We start from the raw sequence: 22717 nt of genomic DNA on the forward strand, positions 1-22717 counted from the left end.
TTAGGGTAGGTCAAGAAGAACATAAAATTAGTTTATTTGCAGATGATGTTTTAATATACTTGACTGAGCCTGAGACATCTGTACATAAATTATATGTCCAATTGGAAGAATATGGCAAAGTTTTAGGTTATAAAGTAAATTGGGATAAAAGTGAAATTATGCCATTAACAAAAGGTGATTATATTTAATGTCAAAGGGATACTCAATTTAAATGGCCAAAAGAGGGTATTAAATACTTAAGCATATGTATGGACTCCACCTAAAAGCTCCTTTGTGCAGGCCCGAGTACATGTCCTCGTCCTCCTCCTCCACGTCCTCCCCCTCAAAAGATGCTTACAAACTCAAGCTAGCATGCTGGAACATCAGAACCATGCTAGACAAGGCTGACAGCTACCAACCTGAATGTCAGTCTGCCCTCATCGCACATGAACTCCTTAGACTTGACATCAACATAGCCGCTCTCAGTGAAGTCCGCCTTGCAGATGTAGGCAGCCTCCAGGCGAAACAAGCAGAAAAGGACAAGTTCTACACTGATCTGCGCAACCTCATTCAACGCACCCCTATAGCCGACAAGGTTGTCATCCTTGGCGACTTCAACGCTCGCGTCGGCAAAGACTCAGAAACCTGGCCAGGAATCCTGGGCAAGCATGGTGTCGGCAAGTGCAACGACAACGGGCACCTCCTGTTGGAGCTCTGCGCAGAACAGCGGCTTGTCATTACAAACACCCTTTTTCAGCAGAGGGACAGCCTGAAGACTACATGGATGCATCCCCAATCCAAACACTGGCACCTCCTGGACTACGTCCTGGTGCGAGAAAGAAACAAACGAGATGTGCTCCACACCAGGGTCATGCCCAGCGCGGAATGCCACACTGACCACCGGCTGGTTCGCTGCAAGCTCAACCTTCACTTCAAGCCAAAGTCCAGGAACAGTGAAGCCCCCAGAAAGAGGTTCAATGTTGGAAACCTGCAGTCAGAAGAAGTGAGAGGAAACTTCCAGGCAAACCTCAAAGCAAAGCTCGAGGATGCAATCCGCCTCACGGACTCGTCCCCTGAAACCCTCTGGGATCAGCTGAAGACTACCATACTGCAATCCACTGAAGAGGTACTGGGCTTCTCCTCCAGGAAAAACAAGGACTGGTTTGACGAAAACAACCAGGAAATCCAGGAGCTGCTGGCAAAGAAGCGAGCTGCCCAACAGGCTCACCTTACAAAGCCGTCCTCAAACCATGCATCTTGGCGCCTCACAGTTCGGCGGGCAGCAACCTCCTTTGAAGAAGACCGCAGAGCCCACCTCACTGACAAAAGACAAAGGAGGAAAAACCCAACACCCAACCCCAACCAACCAATTTTCCCCTGCAGCCGCTGCAACTGTGTCTGCCTGTCCTGCATCGGACTTGTCAGCCACAAACGAGCCTGCAGCTGACGTGGACATTTACCTATCCATAAATCTTCGTCTGCGAAGCCAAGCCAAAGAGAAATGTATTGATAATAATTTTTAATAATTATATGAATTGAGTGATTTACCATACTTAAAGATTGAGGAAGATTTTTAAAAATGGATTAATTTACCTATAACTGTATTAAGAAATAAATATGGTATAACTAATAATGTCCTTTTTGCAATTTTCAATTAGGAGCATGTTTGAGGGATAAGTTATGGCCAACCATGTTCTTTCCTAGTTCTACTAAAGTAGAACTTATTAGGAGAGGAATTGTTTTAAAAAAAAATACTTCTATGATATATTCTTTATTACAAGTAGGAACTCCCAAACAAGGAGTTCATAAGTTCAGACAGAGGTAGGAAATAGATCTGAATACTGTAATTGATTAGCACATATGGGCAGATTTATGTAGCGATTTTGTGACTAATACTATTAACATAAGATGTAGATTAGTTCAATATAATTTTTTACACCAGTTACCTTTTACACCACAAGAATTGAATAGATTGAAATCAGATTTATTGGATCAATGCTTTAGATGTGGTGAAGATGTAGGAACTTTCTTGCATTCAACTTGGTCATGACTTAATGTAAGGCCCTTTTGGGCAGATTTACAAAATTTTTTGGAACAAGCTACAGGAATTATTTTTCCGCAAAGTCTGGATTTATTTTTATTAGGAAATATTGAAGGAACAAGACCTAAATTAAAACAATATATCAATTGGAATTTGTTAAATTAGTTTTAGCGGTGGCAGGTTAATGTATTGTAGTCACTTGGAATTCTGATATAAAAGACTTTAAAACAGATCTTATTTGAAATCCTGGAGACATAGGGGCTTCTCACCTTTTTGCAAGAGCTTTGAAGAGTCCCCCAGAGATGTCACTAATAGATTATTGTTTATAAAGGCAACAGTGAAAGAGCAGGCTGGAGCCACTATTGTCCGCAGGTGAGTTTTACTGTTGTAAGAGGGTTATATGGTTTTGCAAGCTGGGAGAGTCAAACAGGCTTTCCCTCAATCTCAGTATGAGAGAGAGAGAGAAGCAGATCACTTGACAGTGTCAGCCAGCAGAAGTAGCTTTTATGATATACGATATCTTCCCCATTGAAATTGACTGCTCTTTGTTGATCATTTCAGTACTTTTATCTTGTACTTGACATGGGAGGAAACTTTGATCCACTGGAACCATGCCAACTCCAGGAGAACTAGTCCAGTTAATTACCTACCACATATACTTGTTCCCCCACCCATACTTTTGGAAGATGGCCTGGTCAAAGCCTTTGTGGTTCATGCAAGAAGAGAGGACTGGCTGTCTAATGTTTCATTTGGAATAAGTGAAACAAAAAGGAACTCTGTGGTGACTTGAAAGAAAAAGGTTATCATCTGGAGACTGGCAAGTTTTGTCAGCAAGACACTGAGGTGACTGATGAAAGTACATCAGTTGTGGATGTCCTGGAACAACAAATATCTCTCTGAAAACCATCAAGAACCTTCCTGAGCAGTAACCATTTACCTTCCAAGCACCAAAGCCTAGTGAACTTTATGAATGTAAAATTCTGTGCACAGTATAAGAATTGCCTGCAACCAGTGAACTTGGAGGAATGAGAAGTGAGATTGGACTGTGAACCAAATAACTTTTCTGAACTTACACATTACATACACGGGCGCTTAGAATTAGAAGAGAGTTAAGTTAGGTAAAGAATGTCAATAGTGATAAGTAAAGTTTTATTCTATTTTCATGTTTAAAGATAATTAAAAGCAATTTTTGTTTAAGTAACCATTGTCTTGGTGAAGACCTATTGCTGCTGGGTTTATGGATCCTCTGGGCTCGTAACACCTAATCTAACAAACCTTTCCCAATTTATCTCCCAAAAACATATCTATATACTCTGTCACAATAGCTATATTATAATCTTTTATATTAACTGTTCTGAGGGTTGGGGTTTGAGGTAGGGGTGAATACCATCATGTATGTAATTTCAATTTCTTTCTTTTGGAACCTGTATAATTATATGAATTTTGATGACTGCATGTATGGAACATATTAAAAGAAAATATTTTTTAGAAAGTTTATTTGTAAATATGTTAGAGGGGATCGTGTCCATGATAATTCTAATAGTTTTGCACTTGAGAGCAAATCAAAGATAAGGTGAGTTGAGTTATTTTTATAACACTTATTAAGTGATCAAAAATTTTTTATGATATACGATATCTTCCCAATTGAAATTGACTGCTCTTTGTTGATCATTTCAGTACTTTTATCTTGTACTTGACATGGGAGGAAACTTTGATCCATTAGAACCATGCCAACTCCAGGAGAAATAATCCAGTTAATTACCTACCATATATACTTCTTGTTCCCCCACCCATACCCATTTCCCTATACCCTTACAACTTGTCTCTCATGGATATACCCATTAATTGCTCATTGATTTATTTTTTCCCTGAAGAATCTCCTTCCATCATATTTACAGACAAAATATTTCAGATAATAGCAACTCACCAAAAGTGTATCATTATCACTCCACAACCTTTTGCCTATAATTCAAATATCTGTCTCTTCATCCTTGAACAAGAAGTTCAGCTTCTGTCTATCCCTTCCAAATCAAAAGATTTCTGCAGCTCTCAGATTTACACTCCACCTCAGAGGAACACATCCATAGGTTCTTATATTCTTAAAACTTTGCAGTGGATTATTTCTCTTAGGACCTGCATTACTATTGTAAAGTGTTTTATCCAGAATTGTTTGTGCTTGTAATGACCTCTGCTTCTGTAGTCTATAATTTTTTTTTAATATAAAGTCAAAGATACCAAATGCTTTGTTCACTATTTTCTTATCTTCAAAGATTTGTGCACCAACACAGGAAAATATTTCCCAGTTTACAGCCTGTATTTTAAGTTCATTTTTGTATGCCTGTGAGCAAGCATTTGTAGGGTGTTCGGTTGCAACCTAAATTTAGAATTAATAGTTCATGTGAGGAGAGAGGTTAGGATTAAGGTGTGTTTAAAAGCCACCAGTAATGCTGCAGTAATGATGATCCCACCAGTATAGAGTTGATTTGTTTTCATTTATATAGTATTTGCAGAGCTGAAGATGTGCCCTGTGCTATTACTAACATAGCATTTAATATTTACAAGTGGCACTACTCCTAGAGTAGCCAAGTTCCTGTGTCTTGCCCACCAAGTTGTTATAGCTGGTATGAATAAGATTTTTAATGCCTCCAGTATTCTCCACAAGATAGCTTAGTGTTGCATCATATTGTGCTTTCGGCACTCTACCATAGGTGAATGCGGTTAACATTATTTTGACATTTCTTCTCGTGAGTCTGAAAAAAACCATATGCTGTATTTTTGATTTAAATTTGTATCTGTAATTTTTAAAATTGCATATCAATGTTCCTGCCAGCTCTTAGCAGTTGTAGATTTACCCATATGGTGCTGAATCAGTGAGTAACTGTGCAAACCTGTACATCACAAGGTCAGGATGGTGAACTGTTATTGACCTGAAATGTAATCTTGTTTCTATCTAGTGATCTGCTGTGTATTTATAGATGGAACCTCCCGTGATCTCAGGACAAGCTTCACCAGACAGATTTTCCTGACTAATGGATGTACTTTCAACAGCAGCACAGCTCCTGAGACCCAAGTTTAATCTTGATCTTGAGTGCTGTGTGTGTGGTGTACATTCTCCCTTTGACTATGTGTGTTTTCACCACATCCCAAAGATGTGCTGGTCAGTAAGTGCTGCAAAATACACCTTATATCAGGGGTGTCAAACTCAAATTCACGGAGGGCCAAAATTAAAAACTTGGACTAAGTCGAGGGCCGAACTAAATATTTATTGAAAATTTTCAACAACATCTGCATGTTTTCTCTTCTTTCAACATATGTAATGTTAAACTTTTTCTTATTAAAATAAATGTTTAATAATAGTTTTGGATAAACTCTTTCCAGAAGCATTAACAAATGAGAAATAAAATATTCAATAAATAATATTTCTCTATAGAGGATTTGTCAAATGTTGCTAGTGTGCTGTCGAATAGTAAAATCTGAGGGCTATTGAGAATGTGGGAGAATAACATAATTCCTGAAACAATCAAATGGGTGACTGATTGTGGGCATGAGCTCCAGCAGGGTTATTTGCCATGCCCTTTTTCCATTGGTACAGATATCCTTTGATTTACACACTTTTCAAGTTTTATGCCTAATGAGCTTGTATCCAGGTGCAGGACCATTTTTAACCAGGAATATATCACTGTGACATGAAACTATTGGAAGATCGTTTTATCCTGAGATTAAAGTTCATAATCCTTACTCAGGCCTGTGTGCGGGAGGGCGGGGTTTGCGGGCGATCGGGTTGGACAACGACAGTGCGGGGGCATCGGCTCTCGCTGCAGGGCGGCATCTTGGCGGATCAGCGGCCCCGTCACCGTGAGTCGCGGGTCGGCCTACGGCAGGGAGGGGGAGTGGGCAACGGTCCTGGCGAGGTCATGTCCCCCCCGAGTTTCTGCCGGACCCCCCCGACCTGCTGAGTTTCTGCCGGACCCCCCTTGACCTGCTGAGTTTCTGCCGGACCCCCCTTGACCTGCTGAGTTTCTGCCGGACCCCCCTTGACCTGCTGAGTTTCTCCCGGACCCCCCTTGACCTGCTGAGTTTCTCCCGGACCTCCCTTGACCTGCTGAGTTTCTCCCGGACCCCCCTTGACCTGCTGAGTTTCTCCTGGACCCCCTCCCCTTGACCTTCTGAGTTTCTCCCGGACCCCTCCCCCTTGACCTGCTGAGTTTCTCTCAGACCCCCCTTTGACCTGCTGAGTTTCTCCCGGATCCCCCTTTGACCTGCTGAGTTTCTCCCGGATCCCCCTTTGACCTGCTGAGTTTCTCCCTTCTGGTGTTTTTACGAGAACCACAGACTTTCGCTCATACATTGATGAGGGGGATCAAGGGCCAAACATTGTCAGGTACCTCTCTGCTGGATAAAGGATACGGTTTAACCCGCTGAGTTTCTCCAGTGTTGGGTTTTCATGAGGTAGAGTCAAAGGGCCAAAGGGCCTGTTTCTGATCTGTAATGTTCTACGGACCCTGCTCTTCTTTCCGTGCCGGTGTCCCAGGACACTTCCAGGGCAGTCTCCGCGCTCAGGACCGCGCTGGGATTCCGGTCAGCGGTGGAGGAGCAGGTGAGCGCGGCTAATCCCGATCCAGCCCACGCCACTCCTGAGATTGGCGGGGGGTTCCACCCTACCTGCCCGACCAGCCTCACTCTCCACGTGTACTCCGGGCACCCGCTGCTGGTCCGGTGGGAAGGCGCAGGGCGGCCGGCGCCCCCATCGCCCGGCGGGGAGCCCCAATCTTCCCTCCGGCGTCCCAACTCCATCTGCAGCTCCAAGAAACACTGTGCCACTGGGGTTCCAGGCGCTGGGAAGCGGCCTTGGCTTCCCATGACATCGGCCAGGCCGCGCTGCGGTGGGCGGGGGGACACGACAGCGTGTTTATAAAACCACCCACCACTACTTTTCAAGGACCAGGATTTTTCTCTCTCTCTCTTGACCTGGGACACAGCGCTATACTGGCGCGGCGGCCAGCGGGCCACCTCTAATACATTTTTGATATGATCTTGCGGGCCAAATATAATTATATCGCGGGCCAAAGTTTGACGTGTGTGCCTTATATGAAAGTGAATGGTAGAATCTGCAGGGAGCAAAATTTGGAGGGCATGCATACCTGTAGTTGGGTGCTACATAATGCAGACTCAGTTGGCCAAAGACCTTGCTGTTGTCCTGCATCTTTCTGACTCAAATCAACATTCTTTTAATTCACTTTTTATGAAGAATTTACACAGTTGAATAGAACATTTTCCAGTGAACCTGGTGATATTGGACAGAATACAGAAAGTCGAGAAAATTAGCAGGACCAAGCACCATTAATGGGAGAAGAAGAATGGTCAACATTTTGAACCAAAAATCTTTATCAGGTCTGAGGAAAATCACTGCAGAAGTAATGTAGAGGACATGGTTGGAGGGGTAGAGACAGGGGCCCTACACGGAATTGGCAAACCAGGCAGAGGACTGACAGGTACCAGACATAGGGAGAGAGAGAGGGTAGAAAAGAGGATGGGTCAGGTGGAGAAAATTGAGTCATATAGGACGGCATGGGTGATTTTAAAGTCTAAGAGCTGAAATCTGGGAAGTAGAGCAGTTGAGAATGGTGAAGGTGATGGAAAAATGAAGAGAGAGCAGGGAAAAATTCAATGTGGTGGGGGGTATGGAACCAAAGAGGTGGGGAGATGAGAATGTGGGAGGGGTGGCTTGCTGAAGGGAAGGAACAGAAGATGAATAGAAGGAGATGGGACTAATGATCTAAAATTAGAAAATTCTTAATTCATACTATTGGACTGTAGACTATGATGTTGTTCCTCTAGTTTGTGTTGGGCTTCACTCTGGCAATAGAGAAGTTCCAGAATGGACGGTTGGTGTAGGAATGGGAAGGTGAATTTAAATGGCATACAACTAGGAGCTTAGGATGGACATTGTGGGCAGAGTGTACATGCTCTACAAAACATTCCCCAAGTCTCCATTTGGTATCACCCACATAGAGAGGACTACATTTGGGATCATCGAATGGAGTACATAAGGTTAGAGGATGTGCATGTGAATACTTGCCTTGCATGGAAGAGCTCTTTATAACCCCAGATGCTTCTGAGGGAGAAGGTGTGAGAACAAATGTTACTTTCTACGGTTGCAGGAGTAAAGTACCAAAGTAACTGAAGGGTGGGTGAGCAGAAGAGGGATGAGCAGACAAGAGGATCATGGAGGGACAAGCCCTGTGGAAAGCTGAAAGAGGTAAGAAGGGGTAGATGATGGTGGGGTTCAGTTTCATTTGGTGAAAATGAGAGAGAATGATGTGCTGAATGTAGAGGCTGGTTGGGTAAAAGGTGAGCATGAGAAATTATATTCCTGTCGTGTTTTAGGGAGGGAAGGGTGCATAAGAGCAGAACTCCAAGAGATGGAGGAAATGTAGGAAGGTTCTATTGACCACAGTATAGAAAAACTGTGTTGCATGGAAAGGCAGGACATTAGGGTGGCACGGTTGGCATTACGATTAATGCAATGCATTTACAGCACCAGCCATCAGGACTGGACAGGGTTTGAATTCCGTGCTGTCTGTATGTTCTCCCTGTGTCTACATGGGTTTTCTCCAGGGACTCTGGTTTCCTCCCACTGTTCAAAACATACTGGGTGTGCAGGTTAATGGGGTGTAAATTAGGTGGCACAGGCTCATGGACTAAAATGGCCTTTACCCTGCTATTATATCTAAATTTAAAATTCCAGATGTTCTGGAATGGAAGGCCTCATCCTGAGAGCAGATATGGGGAAACTGGGAGAAAGGGATGGCTTTCTTACAGGAGACTGTGTGGAAGGAGGTGTACTCTAGATACTACCACCATTACTGTTCAGTGGGCTGAAGTGAGTGTAAATTGCTATAATTAAGGAGAAAATGCTTGGAAAGCTAAAGGGTCTGAATGTGGGTAAGTCAAATGGACCAGAATGGATTATACCCCAGGTAGCTAAAGAGGTTGTGGATGCATGAATAGTGATTTTTCAATAATCACTCGAGTCAGGAATGGTTCCAGTGGACTGAAAAATTGCAAATGTCACTCTACTCTTTGTGAAGGGGGGGGGAAGCAAAAGATCTGAAAGTATAGTCCAGTTATTCTAACTTCAGAGGTTGGTCATATTCTAGAGTCTGTTATTAAAGATGAGTTTAAGGATTAAAGTACATAAGTCAGCATTGTTTCCTTCAGGGTAGATTTTACTTGAGATTCTTTGTTGAAATTATTTGAGAAAGTAACAAATAGGATAGACAAAGGATGTTGTTTACCTGGATTTTCAGAAGGCCTTTGATAAGGTGCCACACTGAAGTCGCAAAACAAGATAGGAGTCCATGGCATTATAAGATTCTAGCATGGAGAGAACATTGGCTGACAAGAGGCAGAGTGGGAACAAAGGAGGCCTTTTCTGGTTGGCTGCCAGTGACAATTAATTATCTTCAGTGATCAGAGTTGGGTCTGCTACTTTTCACATATTATGTTAATGATTTGGATTAAAGAATTGATGGCTTTTGTGGCCAAGTTTGCAGATGATAGATGGTGTTGAAAAGAAGAAAGTCTGCAGAGGAACTGGGATAAGTTGCGGCAGGGAACTTGTATGGTCATGTACTTTAGTAGAAGAATTAAAGACAAACTTTAAATGGGGAGAGAATTCAGAAAGTGAAGGTGCAAAGGGACATGGAAGTCTATGTAGGATTCCCAAAAGATAAATTATTTCAGCTAGAGGGTGGTGAATCTGTGGAATTCTTTGCCACAGCTGGTTGTGGAGGCCAAGTCATTGGGTTTATTTAATGCAGCAGTTGATAGGTTCTCAAGTAGAAAGGGAGTCAAAGGTTATATGGAGAACACAGGAGAATGGGGTTGAGAAGGAAAATGCATCAGCAATGATTGAAATGGCAGAGCAGACTCAATGGAGTGAATGTCTACATGAAGGGAGAGATAAGCATTAAACATTTGAGCTAATGTATTCATTCAGCAATCTAACTCTATTCATCCATTTTGGCCCCATAAAGCTTAGAACCTTGCTCAAATGGAAAGTTAAGAAGAGCATTGGCAAATGCATTTTAATCTCAACAAGTATGTGATAATGCATTATAAGAAGCCAGATTGTTGATGGCAGGTGCCAGACAAAGGGAAAGACTATCAAGGGAACCTTTATCTCCTCTTATCAGATACCAGCTCTAACATCTTTTGTCTTCATTTATCACACCTCCAACCTGTATGACTTGTCTTCTAACTTTTATTTCTTGTCTCTCTCTCTCTCTCTCTCCCTTTATCTGGCCTCTGCCAACCATCTGCCTCAATCCATTATCCTTTGCCCTGCCCTGATTCACCAGTCCTCTGGACCCAGTCCAGCTCCTACCACCATGTCTTTGTTATATAATGGCTATCTCTCATTTGCACTCTGCCTTGAAGGGTTTCAGCCCAAAACATTGACCATTCTTTTCTCCCACTGATGCTGGTTGACTCTCTGAGTTTCTCCAGCAGAATGGGGTTTTTTTTTGCTTCAGATTCCAGCATCTTCATGCAGTCTCTCATGGAACACTGGATAGGCCACTAGGAAGGATGTGATTGTGCTGGAGAAGAGTGCAGAAGAGGTTCACCAGGAACTAACCTGGACCTACAGTAGTTAGAGTGAGATTTTGGTTTGATTATAGGCTGGGCTAGTTCTCCATGGAGAAAAGAGATCTGAGAGGTAACAACAGAAGTAGAAATAACTATCAGAGACACAAATCCGGTAGATCGTTAAAATCATCTTCTACGGTAGGTGTATCAAAAACTGGGGCATAAGTTTAAGAGGGAGTTTCAGAAGGGATGGCGAAGTATTCTTTTTGAAGGAGACTGGTTGATATGTGGAACATGCTGTCAAAGGTGGTGGTGGAATGTTATACAATTAGTAAGTTTAAGACACATTTGGACAAACTCAAATAAGCAAAGTATAGAAGAATTTATAGTAAAAGTCTAGAAATCTAGACCACCTGAGAATTTGGACTTTTCAAAAACTCTCAAAAAATTTAAATTTAGAGGGCTTTTGTGTGCATGCATGCGCAAGCACCACAGGTGCACAGCGGCAACAAGCGACCACACTTGTTGACATTATTTTTCTTTAAAACTGTCCATTTTGATAAATGAAGCATGCTGTATTTGCTAACTCAGACTTCTATTGTGGTCTGAATGTGGACAAATGGGATTATTGTAGATGGACAGAAAATAGGGCCTCTTCTTTTCTGCACAACTCTGATTGTATGACATTGAGTGATAAATTATTTCAGTTCACCTTGGCAATTAAAGAGTTCAGAGTTATTATGAATAAAGGAGGTTGGAAACAGTTTGACAATCACCATTTAAACTGAAAGTTACGGGTACTATATTTTGTAGAAAATCAAGTTGTTTTTAGGTTACAGGATTCACTGATATGAGTAGATGAATCACGTCTATTACTTTGTATAAATCAGAACATCTTGGATTATTTAAAGACAAAGTCCAGTCATAAATTTTTTGCTGTGTTCAAACATTGAAATAAAACAACTTAACAATTTTCATGTCGTCCTGCATACCGAGTTTTCTTTGACTTTTGGAAAGATTGAAAATAACATAAGAGTGTCCATTGTGCTCTTTTGCTTCAGATTCTGGCATCTGCAGTCTCTTGAGTCTCAAATGAAAATGTGCATTGTAGTGTTTGATGTTATGCTGTTAAATAGGTAGGTCGTAGGTCCAAGTTTGGATTAATTTACTCTGATAGTGCAGCGGTTTGTAAGGATCACCAAGAAGGAATTGCAGAGAAACTTCAATTTCTGACCATAGTGCAAAAAAAAAGGTTTGTTTTAATTTTTCGGTCAATTAGAAAAAATACTTGTGCTTCTGTGGATCATTGGATTTTTAGCTGATATATTGTGAGCAATATCTTTCCATTTCAAATAATTTTTTAAAAATAACATGCTTTGTGTGGCATAGAACAATTTTCCAGCAGAGGACTAATATCAAGAGATACAAGTGATTTTGAAAGAAATCTTAATCATTCCCACTAATCTCCTCCCACGGGCGGTGAGATGCTGAATGACCAATGGAACTGCTCACACTAACCATTCCCAGACTCTCATGTGAATCAATCAATATTTATTTAGCTCTGAATATGTGGCCTGCATCGATTGTTTATCTGTATCTATGTTATGTCTAGTTGTGTGTCTGTGTTTGCACTGAGGACCAGGGATCGCTGTTTCATCAGATTATACTTGTGCAATCAGATGACAATAGACTTGACTTGAATCAACCAGCAGTTGCAATACAAGTTTCAATTTCCTTTAAGTAGTGGTGTGCTGGAATCCTTCACTGATACCAAAATCTTTTATCCTCCTTTCTACGTGCAATATTATAGTTAGGAATATCAACTTACTAATTGTGTCATTTGCATTTGAGCACCATGAGGCAGTGTGAATCATCAGAAGGGACAAAAATAATTACCTTGGCAATGAGTTGCCTGCTAGCTTGACTGCTCCCACCTCCTGACAAAGTAATGTTTGTTATCACCACATCGAGAGGACTACATTGGGATCATCGAATGGAGTACACCTAGTTCACAATAAAGTGTGAAGGGGAATGCTGGGAACAGCACTCAATGTAGCTTAAAGTCCCAACCTAGCGAAATTGTAATGGGTGAACCAAAAAGCATACAATAGATAGTGGATGTACTGATTGTCATTCGTCCAAATACCATAGACTCTAGATGGGTTCCCACTGAAAAGAAGGTACAAAATATTTCACTATTAGGTAGGAAAACTGGGAATGTTAGGCCAGATGACTTCAGATCAGTAATTAGGAAAAGATGGAATTAATTAAGAAAATGATAGCAGGTACTTAGAAAATATTAAAAGGAATATTGAGCTGCACGTTTCACAAACATTTCTACGACTGATTCCACCTGCATTGAATCCGTCCATCGTTATTGAATGAAGATCTACCGGGACCAATGCCTGAAGAGGGCGCACAAAATCAGTGAACCGGTGCGGACTCGAAAGGCCAACATGGCCTGTTTCCGCTCCGTAAATGGTTATATGGAATGGGCAGAGTCAACATGGATCTACAAAGGAGGAATCATTTTGGCAAACTCCAAAACATATTAAAGTCAATTTGTCAACTGGTTTATGGAATGACCTGAAATGTGCTGCTTTCTTTCCAGTGAAATGAATGAAATAATTAAACCTATCCTTGACCAAGTTAGTTCATCCACACACAACTGCAGGAAATTGCAAGAATTAGGGACTGCACTGAACATTCCAAGAACCCAATAATGGAATGCAGTGAGTGATCCCCAGAAGTATTTCAGGTTGTTGATTTGGGCCGTCTCCACTATAAATAATTGTGCTCAACCAATAGGGGCTGGAGAAATTACAGATAAGTTTGAGAGATTATCAATTATTTTTTAAAATTATGTATGTTTTTGCTGGACAGTATTTCCATTTGTGGGAAACAAGATGACTTGAGACTATTAATATAAAGAAAGTCATCAAGTAATCAATTAAGATATTCAGAAATTATAGGGGTACCATCAACAATTTGAACCATATACTTATAGTTGAAGCAAAAAGACAAATCATAAGAACATTTAGAAGATAAGAGATGCCAGAAATTTTAAATTTTCTTGCTGGTTGACTTAGTGCTCCACTGTTTAGCAATTTTAACTTATTTTTGAAATTACTAGTTAGGACATTAATTGCATATAAAATCAAGACAGTCCAATAATTATTAGTATGTATCCATTGAGCAACGAAATAATGGTTAATTAATGGTTAATATCAATGAGTTTATTTTGACTGGGAATGAACAGTTTTCACAATGGAAGTTGGGTTGCAGCTACAACAGGTTATTAAAAAGGCCAATTGAATGTTGGGCTTTATTGCTAGAGGAATTGAATTCAAGAATTCAAGGTCATGCTGCAACTGTACAAGGTACTGGTGAGGCTGCACCTAGAGTACTGTGTGCAATTCTGGTCTCCATACTTGAGAAAGGATATACTAGTCTTGGAGGCAGACCAGAGGAGGTTCACCAGGTTGATCCCAGAGATGAGGGGGTTGACCTATGAGAACAGACTAAATCATCTGGGATTTTACTCACACAAAATCAGAAAAATGAGAAGATATCTTGTAGAAACAAATAAAATTATGAAAGGGATAGATCGAGGCAGGAAAATTGTCTTCACTAGTCGGTGAGTCCAGAACTAGGGGACACAGCCTCAAGATTCATGGTAGCAAATTGAAGATATGGAAAAACTTTTTTTCCTATAGAGTAGTGTATCTGAATTCTCTAACCAGGGAAGTGGTTGAGGCTACTTCATTAAACATATTTAAAGGTCAGTTAGATAGATTTTTACATAAAATAAGGAATTGAGGGATATGGGGAAAAGGCAGGTAGGTGGAGTTGAGTCAATTTTCAAATCAGCCATGATCTTATTGAATGGCAGAACAGACTCAATGGGTCAAATGGCCTACTCCTCCTATTACTGTGTTTATTGCTTAGATAAATTAATTTCAATGAGCGATTTTTTTTTTTTTTTTTTAATTTTTTTCTCCCTCCCCCTCCCCCTCTCTCTCTTCTATCTCTCAACTTTCCCTCCTATTTTGCCTTTGGTACATTTTCTTGAATTTTACGGTCTCCCTACTTGAATTCTCCATTTTCAATTTCTTCATTGTGAATAGAGAAATATTAACATATTTGTTGGCATATAAGACCCCCACCCCATTTTCAGCAGGGAATATTAAGAATTTTTTTAGTTTATTTATGGGTGAGCATTTAATATTTTGAAATATGTAGCTACAGTATAGTGGAAAAAAACTTGGACAAAGCATGCAACCAGGACAACAGGAAAAGTCTTTGTAATAATAATACTGCTGTAATTTATAAGAGAAAACAAAAGAAGCTTAGCTATAGCAGAAAATATTTTATAAAAAACAAACTGCTGCTGTCAGTCCCCGCCTGGTCATGCTACTCCCGCTCTCTTCAGGTGACCCATTGTACGACCCTGCTGAGGTCCCACTGTCCTGATCTCTACCGGTGGGAGGGAGGGCAGAGAAGCAGGGTGGTGGGATCAGTGTGGGGACTGGCAGGGGCGGGGGAGGGATTGTTCTGGGGACCGACAGCGAGCTGTTGGGGGACACTCCCACTGGCCTGCTGTCGGTCCCCACACTGGTCCCACACCCCTCTTGACAGTCGCCACCAGTCCCCACGCTGATCCCACTGCCCCGCTCTCCACCCACGACAGCACGCCATCACCCCAACGATAGATGACGATGATGCTAGTGAGCCACACAGTGACATGTTGGCGTTACTCACTATTATCACCCTAATTTCAACTTGGCATATAAAACCCAGGGAATATTTATGAGCCATTTTTTGGTGGAAAAATAAGTGGGTCTTGAATGCCATCAAATATGGTAATTTTTAAAAACTCACCCATGTCGTCTGGATTCGCAAATAGATTGCCATTTTGGTTCTGAACATCCTCTGTCCTTGTTGCACTAATAAACTCCTTGATCGATGTTGCAGTGTTACAGCTTCTTTATCTTTTCTGTCATGCCTGAAGTTTTCAGTTAGGAATGTTGAATTGCCAGCAATCTTTCAGCCACATTTCTGTGATGGCAACATTATGTTTCCATGCATCATCGATGCATCAGTTCATCAGCCTACCTCATCAGACTCCTTGAATTAAATAAATGTAATCCATTGTTGGATTCATTGAATTCACATCTGCTCTCCATCCATTCCATTTAATAACAAGTCTCTTACCTTTATTGCCTTTTGACTCTTGCTCCTTGTGCAGCTGAGTCATTCATAGTGCAATAATCTTGGCTCACACTGGACTCCCAAGAGGATCAGAAAACCCCATCATACTGGAACATACAAAAATGGTTCTTGAGTGGGATGCCTGACTTCCTGCCTGCCTCACTTTCTACGCCTGGTAGACATGAAATTCGCCCTTGATTGTATTTTCCTAAACTGTGGAGGGATAATCTATTGCATGTGTTAGCCACATAACTCTTAGTCATGCAAATACACCATATTACCTTTAGCTAGTACTAAATCTCCAAAACCTGGCATTCAAATTGTCTCAGAATCATGAATAAGTCCTGAAATTGGTTGTTTTGCAGCAGCATCACAGGGAAAACATTCATATAAACCACCTTACTACAAAAAAATTAAAATAGTACATGAAAAGTAAGGCAGTATCTTTGGTTCATTGATCATTCAGGAATCTAATGGCATTGGGAAGAAACTTCTTGTGCCACTGAGGGCTTTCTTTCGGCTCCTGTACCTTTTTCTGATGGTAGCAGAGTGAAGAGGGCATAGCCTAGGTGGCGGGGGTCCCTGAGCTTAGAAGCTGCTTTATTTAGACAGTCTCTTGTAGATGTCCTCGATGGAGTGAAGTTTGGTGCCAGTGATGTTACAAGCTGAGTTAACACCCTCTGGAGTTTTTTTCTTGACATGAGAGTTGGTACCTCCATACCAGCAGACAGTGATGCAACCACCCAGACAGACTCTCCACTGACATATATTACAAACCCTCTAACTCCCACAATTACCTGGACTACATATCCTCACACCCTGTCCCCTGAAAGGACTCCATCCCCCCCTCTCAATTTCTCCATCTCTGCCACATCTGCTCCCAAGATTAGGTCTTCTAGTCCAGAGCCTCTGAAATGTCTGCTTTCTTCCTCAAAGGTGACTTCCTCTCCATCACTATTAATTTGGCCCTCATCCGCATCTCCATTCCTCACTCATCTGCCCTAACCCCCTCCTGCCACTAGAAACAACAAACACAGAATCCCCCTCATCCTCCCCTACCACCCCACCAGCCTCCACATCCAACACACTATCCATCAAAATTTCTAGTATTTACTACAGGACCCCACCACTAGACATATTTTTCCTTCTTCTCCCCTCTCAGCCTTCTGTAGGGACTGCTCCCTCCATGACGCCCTTGTGCACTCTTTCCTCCCCACCCATTACCCCCCAAGCACCTTCCACTGTGGTCATAGGAGGTATGAATCCTGCACCCACACCTCCTCCCTCACCACCGTCCAAGGTCCCAAACAGACCTTTCAGGTGAAGCAACACTTCACCTGTACCTCCAAAGAACTCATTTACTGCATCCAATGCACCCTCCGTGGCCTTCTCTACATTGGAGAGTCCGGTCGCAGATTAGGAGATTGCTTCACCCAGCACCTCCTCTCCATCCGCAACAAAAGCAACCTCCCCGTAACCAACCATTTCAATTCTGAGTCACACTCTCAAGCTCACATGTCTGTCCATGGCCTTTCACACTATCCCACCCTGACCACTTGCAGATTGGAGGAACAACACGTCATTTTTCACCTGGGCACTCTCCAATCCCAGGGAATGAACATTGAGTTCACTGCATTCTATTCATCAACTTGCCTTCCCCCCCCCCCCCACCTTTAACTAGTCATTCTAGTTCCTACTTCCTTTCTCTCTCCACCTATCCTAGATTCCTCCTTCTCCCCCCCAACTATTATCTACCACCCTCATCACCCCCCCTCCCCTTCCCCCTTTTGATTGAATATCTCTCGTGTTCACCCACACCTTGATGAAGGGTTCAAGCCTGAAACGTTGGTGAGGTATCTTTACCTTTGCTACATAAGAGACTGTTTGACCTCCTGAGTTTCTCCAGTATTTGTGTGTTTTTTCATTTCATCATGGTGTCTACAGAATCCTGTGTCTTACCACCCAGAATGCTCTCCGTGGTATATTTTGGTGTCATTCTAAATCTTCTTAAACACTTCACGAATTATAGGCCACTGTGATGTCTTCTTCATGATTGCATCGACGTGAAGACTCTAGGACAGATCCTCAGAGATGTGGACACTCGAGAATTTGAAGTTCTTGACCGTCCCCACTACTGAGCCCTTGATGAGGACTGGATCCTGTTCTCCTGACTTTCTCCTGAAGTCCACAATCATCTCCTTGGTTTTACTAATCTTCAGTGCAAGGTTGTTGGTGTGAAACCACTAAACTCCATCCAGTACACTTCCTCAGTGTCGTTTGTGATTCTGTTGACAAATGTGATGTAATTGGGAAATTTGTAGATAGCATTGGAATTGTGCCTGGTCACGTAGTTTTGGGTGTATAATGAGTAGAGCAGTGGGTTAGGCATGTATCCTTGAGGTGCACCTGTGTTAATAAGAAGTGAAGAGAAGACATTTGTTTCCAATTCATACTGACTGTTCTTCTAATGAGGAAGTCAAGGATCCAGTTATGGGTTGGGAAGTGGGAGGTGCCGAGGCCCAGGGTTTGGAGCCTTTTGACCAGCACTGAGGGAATAATAGTGATGAAGGCTGAGCTGTAGTCAACGAAGAGCAGCCATATGTATGAATTGCTGTTTTTGAGGTAATCCAGAGCTGAGTGGAGAGCCAGTGATATTGCAATTCGCCTATCATCATAATTGGTCTATAGGAGATACAATAAGTCCAGACTTATCTGGACTTATCTGGCCATGACCAACCTCTCAAAGCATTTCATCACAGTAGAAGTTAGTGGGCGATAGTCGTTGAGGCAGCTCACTCTGGTCTTCTTGGGGACTGGGATGATTGATGCCCTTTTGAAGCAGGTGGGAACCTCTGCAGCAATGAGAAGTTGAAAACGTACATGATCCCACCGACTAGTTGGTTGGCACAGATTTTTAGTACCGTCAGTACCTGACGCCTTGTGAAGGTTCACCCTCATGAATGATTTTCTGGCATCAGTCTCAGGGTCCTAAGTCTTTGAAGGGATTCTTGTAGGCACTGTTGGGTTCTCATTCTCAAAGCAGGCATAGGTGTTCAGCTCACCAGGTAGTGAAGCCCGTTGGTTTGCTAGCCAATTGAAAATTGATCTTCCAATTAATTCTTATTTGTTGCTCTGCAAATCTATTTGAATCATTCTAATTTTGGGACAATAATGAAAAGTTTTAACAATGCAGGAGCAATATCAAATCATGGTTATTTACTTATTGATGCTTATTAATTTGTTTTTATTTCTTTCAACCCTGCAGAATATAAGGTTTATTTTGTTTTTGTAGTCCTTTTAAATATAATTTTCTTAGACACGTCAATACTGCTCCTTTTTAAAAGTTAATGAGATGCTGTCTATTTTTGATCCACATGGATTTCTGTTGCACTGTGCAGCCTACTTTCCCTGTATTTTGCTTTGAAATAGTTCCTGGGGGTTAGAAAGCAATTAATAATGGCTCATGAGCAAATTTAACTCTGAACTTTATCCAGGTAACAACAAATTCAAAAGTGTGCAAGTTCATGCATATGAATTCCTCGTTGGCACTGGAATGTGCTATGTAAGGAGGAACGATGAGTCTTGTCAATTAAGTGTTCAAAGGTTGAAAATTGTCATTCTAAACATATCATGAATTTGGAAGGTAGGTGCTGAAGTTTTTATCACTGGACTGCAATTTTCAGGGGCAACATTAATATTTTTTTCCCCCTGCCTGAGCCTCGAAATGCACAAATTGTTTATTTAACAATGGAATGGAAACCTTCAAGTCGTAAGAGTTATTTTCCTTTCTGGTAACATTCTTTTTAAAACTAGCTCCTCGCAAGCTCAGTCAAACCATTCTTGACCCCAAAGAAGCTCAACATGAATTTCCTTGCTATTTGAAAAAAAAAGTGAATTTCTGCGCCCAAGGAAAAGGCTTTGAAGTGCTATGATATTTTTTTTAATCCATAAAATTAACAGCTTGTTGGAAATAAGCAGTTGTTTTGCTTAGGAATGCCATTTGACTTGCCATGTCCAAGAGGACATTTATGATCCACTTGATTCTCCTTCCATCTTCCACATATTTTATCAGCAAAATACTTCAATAATAATGATCTTTTATATGCAATACCATTTCCTTGTAATTGCCTCAACCTTGCACGAGTAATATTTCCATTCTCACCAGTCTACAATAAAATAGGACATTGAGAAGAATATTCTTCATACATGCCTCTTAACTTTGCTCTTTGCCATAAGTGAACCAGATTTTTCTTCAACCTTTCATTTAAAGTGGTAGCAGTTATGTGAGTGCAATTGCACAAGGAGTCGAATGGCACTTGTTGAACTATACACCAGCGTGAATGACAAGAGAAAATGAAACAATATGGAGGTGGGGAAGGAAAAACAAATTTGTATTAATTCACACTGCCTTGTACAAGGGATTGTTGATGTCTGCTATTATGTCTTTGGTTAAGTGGTAGCGGCTCGTGCCTCAGGCCGACACAGGAAATGGCCATGTGGGCTGAAATACCCGTTTCCATAGGCCGCCGGCAGAGCAGTGAAACTGGCCAGTCACTACCGGTGGATTGCAGGGGGCCCAATCGGGGCCCGAGTGTCTGAGGTAACCAACTGGCAGCCGACCTGCTCTAGCCATGCCCTGGGTGGTGACATGGCCGAGCTGCCACTGAATAAACTCAGTGTCAAATATACTCTAGTGATATGTATATCTGTCTTCTCCTGCAGATTCGAGCTACACCCTTAGAGCTATAACCTAGCTGTAGCCTTAGCAACCTTGCTACAGTGCTAACCCAGACTGGTCCAAACAGCACTTTGGACCCGAAGATGGAAGAGCAACCTGCGATCAACGCAATAGTATTGAAGCCACCCGGCTTCTGTACGTTGCAACCACAGGTGTGGTTCCAGCAAGCTGTGATGCAGTTCACCATCCAACAGATCTCTGCTGATGACACGCGCTACCACCACATGGTCAGCACCCTCGATCAGGACACCATAGCCCACATCATCAATTTCCTTCAGCAGCCCCCAGAACAAGGAAATTATGTAGACATCGAAGAGCTGTTAACCCGCACTTTCGGGCTCTCAAAGTGTTAGCGCGCTGCCCGATTGTTACATATTGACGGTTTGGGGGATAGGGCCTCTTCCACCCTCATGAGCAACATGCTCGCTCTCAATGATGGCCACACCTCTTGCCCGCTGTTCCAGCAGATCATCCTGAAGATGTTGCCTGAGGATGTCCAGCTGCTCATCGTGGAGGAAGACTTAATGACCGCAGGAAGGTGGCTGCCCAAACAGACCTGCTATGGGCAGTGAAGAGGGATGCCTGCACTTTGCTCGAGCAGGTGACAGCACTGCATCAACAGTGCCCAGCCAGGAAGACCGAACAACCACCTGAAAGCCATGCCTCACCAGTGAGCAGTACTGTTTCTATCACCATTGATGGGTTCCGAGACCTGTTGATGCCACTCCCCCAGCAGGTTCCAGGAAAATGCCCAGGCCGGCCATCGTTAATGGATGCAATGGCCAGCCAACTGCATAGTGTGCTACACATTCAGGATTCCCTGTCGGGCCAGTTTCCTGGTGGACACTGGAGCACAATACAGCATCATTCCCCCCACTTGCCTGGAGGCCCGCTGCGGCAAAGTGAGCTGTGAGCTCTGAACGTCAAGCAGCTCAAACATCCAATCATTTGGCACCCATACCATTCCCCTACGCTTCGGGGACCGACAATTTACTTAGAAGTTTACGATGGCAGCTTTGCAACAACCATTACTGGGTGCAGATTTCCTGGAGGCCATCTCACTCCTGGTGGATATCAAGGGACGCTGGCTAGTGCATTCCTGGACATTTCAGTCACTCTCGCTCAAGGGCACTGAACTCACCAGACCCAACCTGCACTCAGTGAGTACTGGCGACAATGAATCAACTCGGGTCCTATCAGAATTCCTCTCCAACACCACGCCTCACTTCCATTTGGCAGAACTCAAACGTGGGATGAGGCACCAAATTGTTACAGAGGGCCCTCCCCTCCTTGCCAGGGTGTGGTGTCTCCCCCTGAGAAACTCTACCTAGCCAGGGACGAGTTCAAAAATATGGAGGAACCGGCATTGTGCGACGCTCTGATAGTGCTTTGGCCTCCACTCTCTACATAGTCCCCAAGGCAGCGGGGGGCACCATACTGGACAGATATCCTGTGCCCCATATCTAAGACTTCACTGCTAACCTGAAAGGGGCACAGATGTTCTCAAAGGTGGACCTTAACAGGGGCTATCACCAGATCCCAGTACACCTCGAAGACATCCCAAAAACTGCCATCATAACCCCCTTTGGATTGTTTGAATTTCTCCACATGCCCTTCGGGTTAAAAAAACACGGCTCAGACTTTCCAGAGGCTGATGGATACAGTGGGCCAGGATCTGCATTTTGCCTTCATCTACCTCGACGAGATTTTAATCGCCAGCCACACCCGCACCAAGCCTGCCGCCTACTTAAAATAATTATTCTCCAGGTTGAGCGATTTTTGGCCTAACCATAATCCTGGCCAAGAGACTATTGACTTCCTGGGCCATCATAACGACCAACGTGGAGCCAGACTGTTACCCACTAAGGTGGATACTATTTGATCTTTCCCCATGCCATCAACGGTGAAGGGACTACAAGAGTTGCAAGTATGGTCGACTTTTATCGCCGTTTCATACCTTCAGCTGCCCGCATCATGAGCCCACTCTTTCCCCTCGTGGCAGGACCCAGTAAAAACATACAGTGGACCCAGGAGGTGACCAAGGCCTTCCAGGCCACCAAAAATGCCCTAGTCAATGCCACCCTCCTCGTGCACTCGTGGACAGACGCCCCAACCGCCCTCCTGACGGACGCCTCCAGCACAGCGGTCGGGGGTGT

The 22717-nt window shown here is 42.8% G+C and overlaps 1 protein-coding gene across 6 annotated transcripts in view; it reads left to right on the top strand.

The window, feature by feature from the left end:
* The window catches only part of nck2b (NCK adaptor protein 2b), a 129991-nt gene that overhangs the window by 41653 nt on the left and 65621 nt on the right, over window positions 1–22717 (top strand). The window contains exon 1 of one of the 6 annotated variants that reach the window (XM_069891132.1): window positions 8217–8279. The exons of the other annotated variants lie outside the window; for them this stretch is intronic. The gene's annotated coding sequence lies outside the window, so the exon portion shown is untranslated. Of the gene's footprint in view, window positions 1–8216; window positions 8280–22717 lie in introns of those variants that run through there. 6 annotated transcript variants of the gene reach the window in all.

Source organism: Narcine bancroftii, chromosome 7 (assembly GCF_036971445.1).
Source record: "Narcine bancroftii isolate sNarBan1 chromosome 7, sNarBan1.hap1, whole genome shotgun sequence".
Lineage (NCBI taxonomy): Eukaryota > Metazoa > Chordata > Chondrichthyes > Torpediniformes > Narcinidae > Narcine > Narcine bancroftii.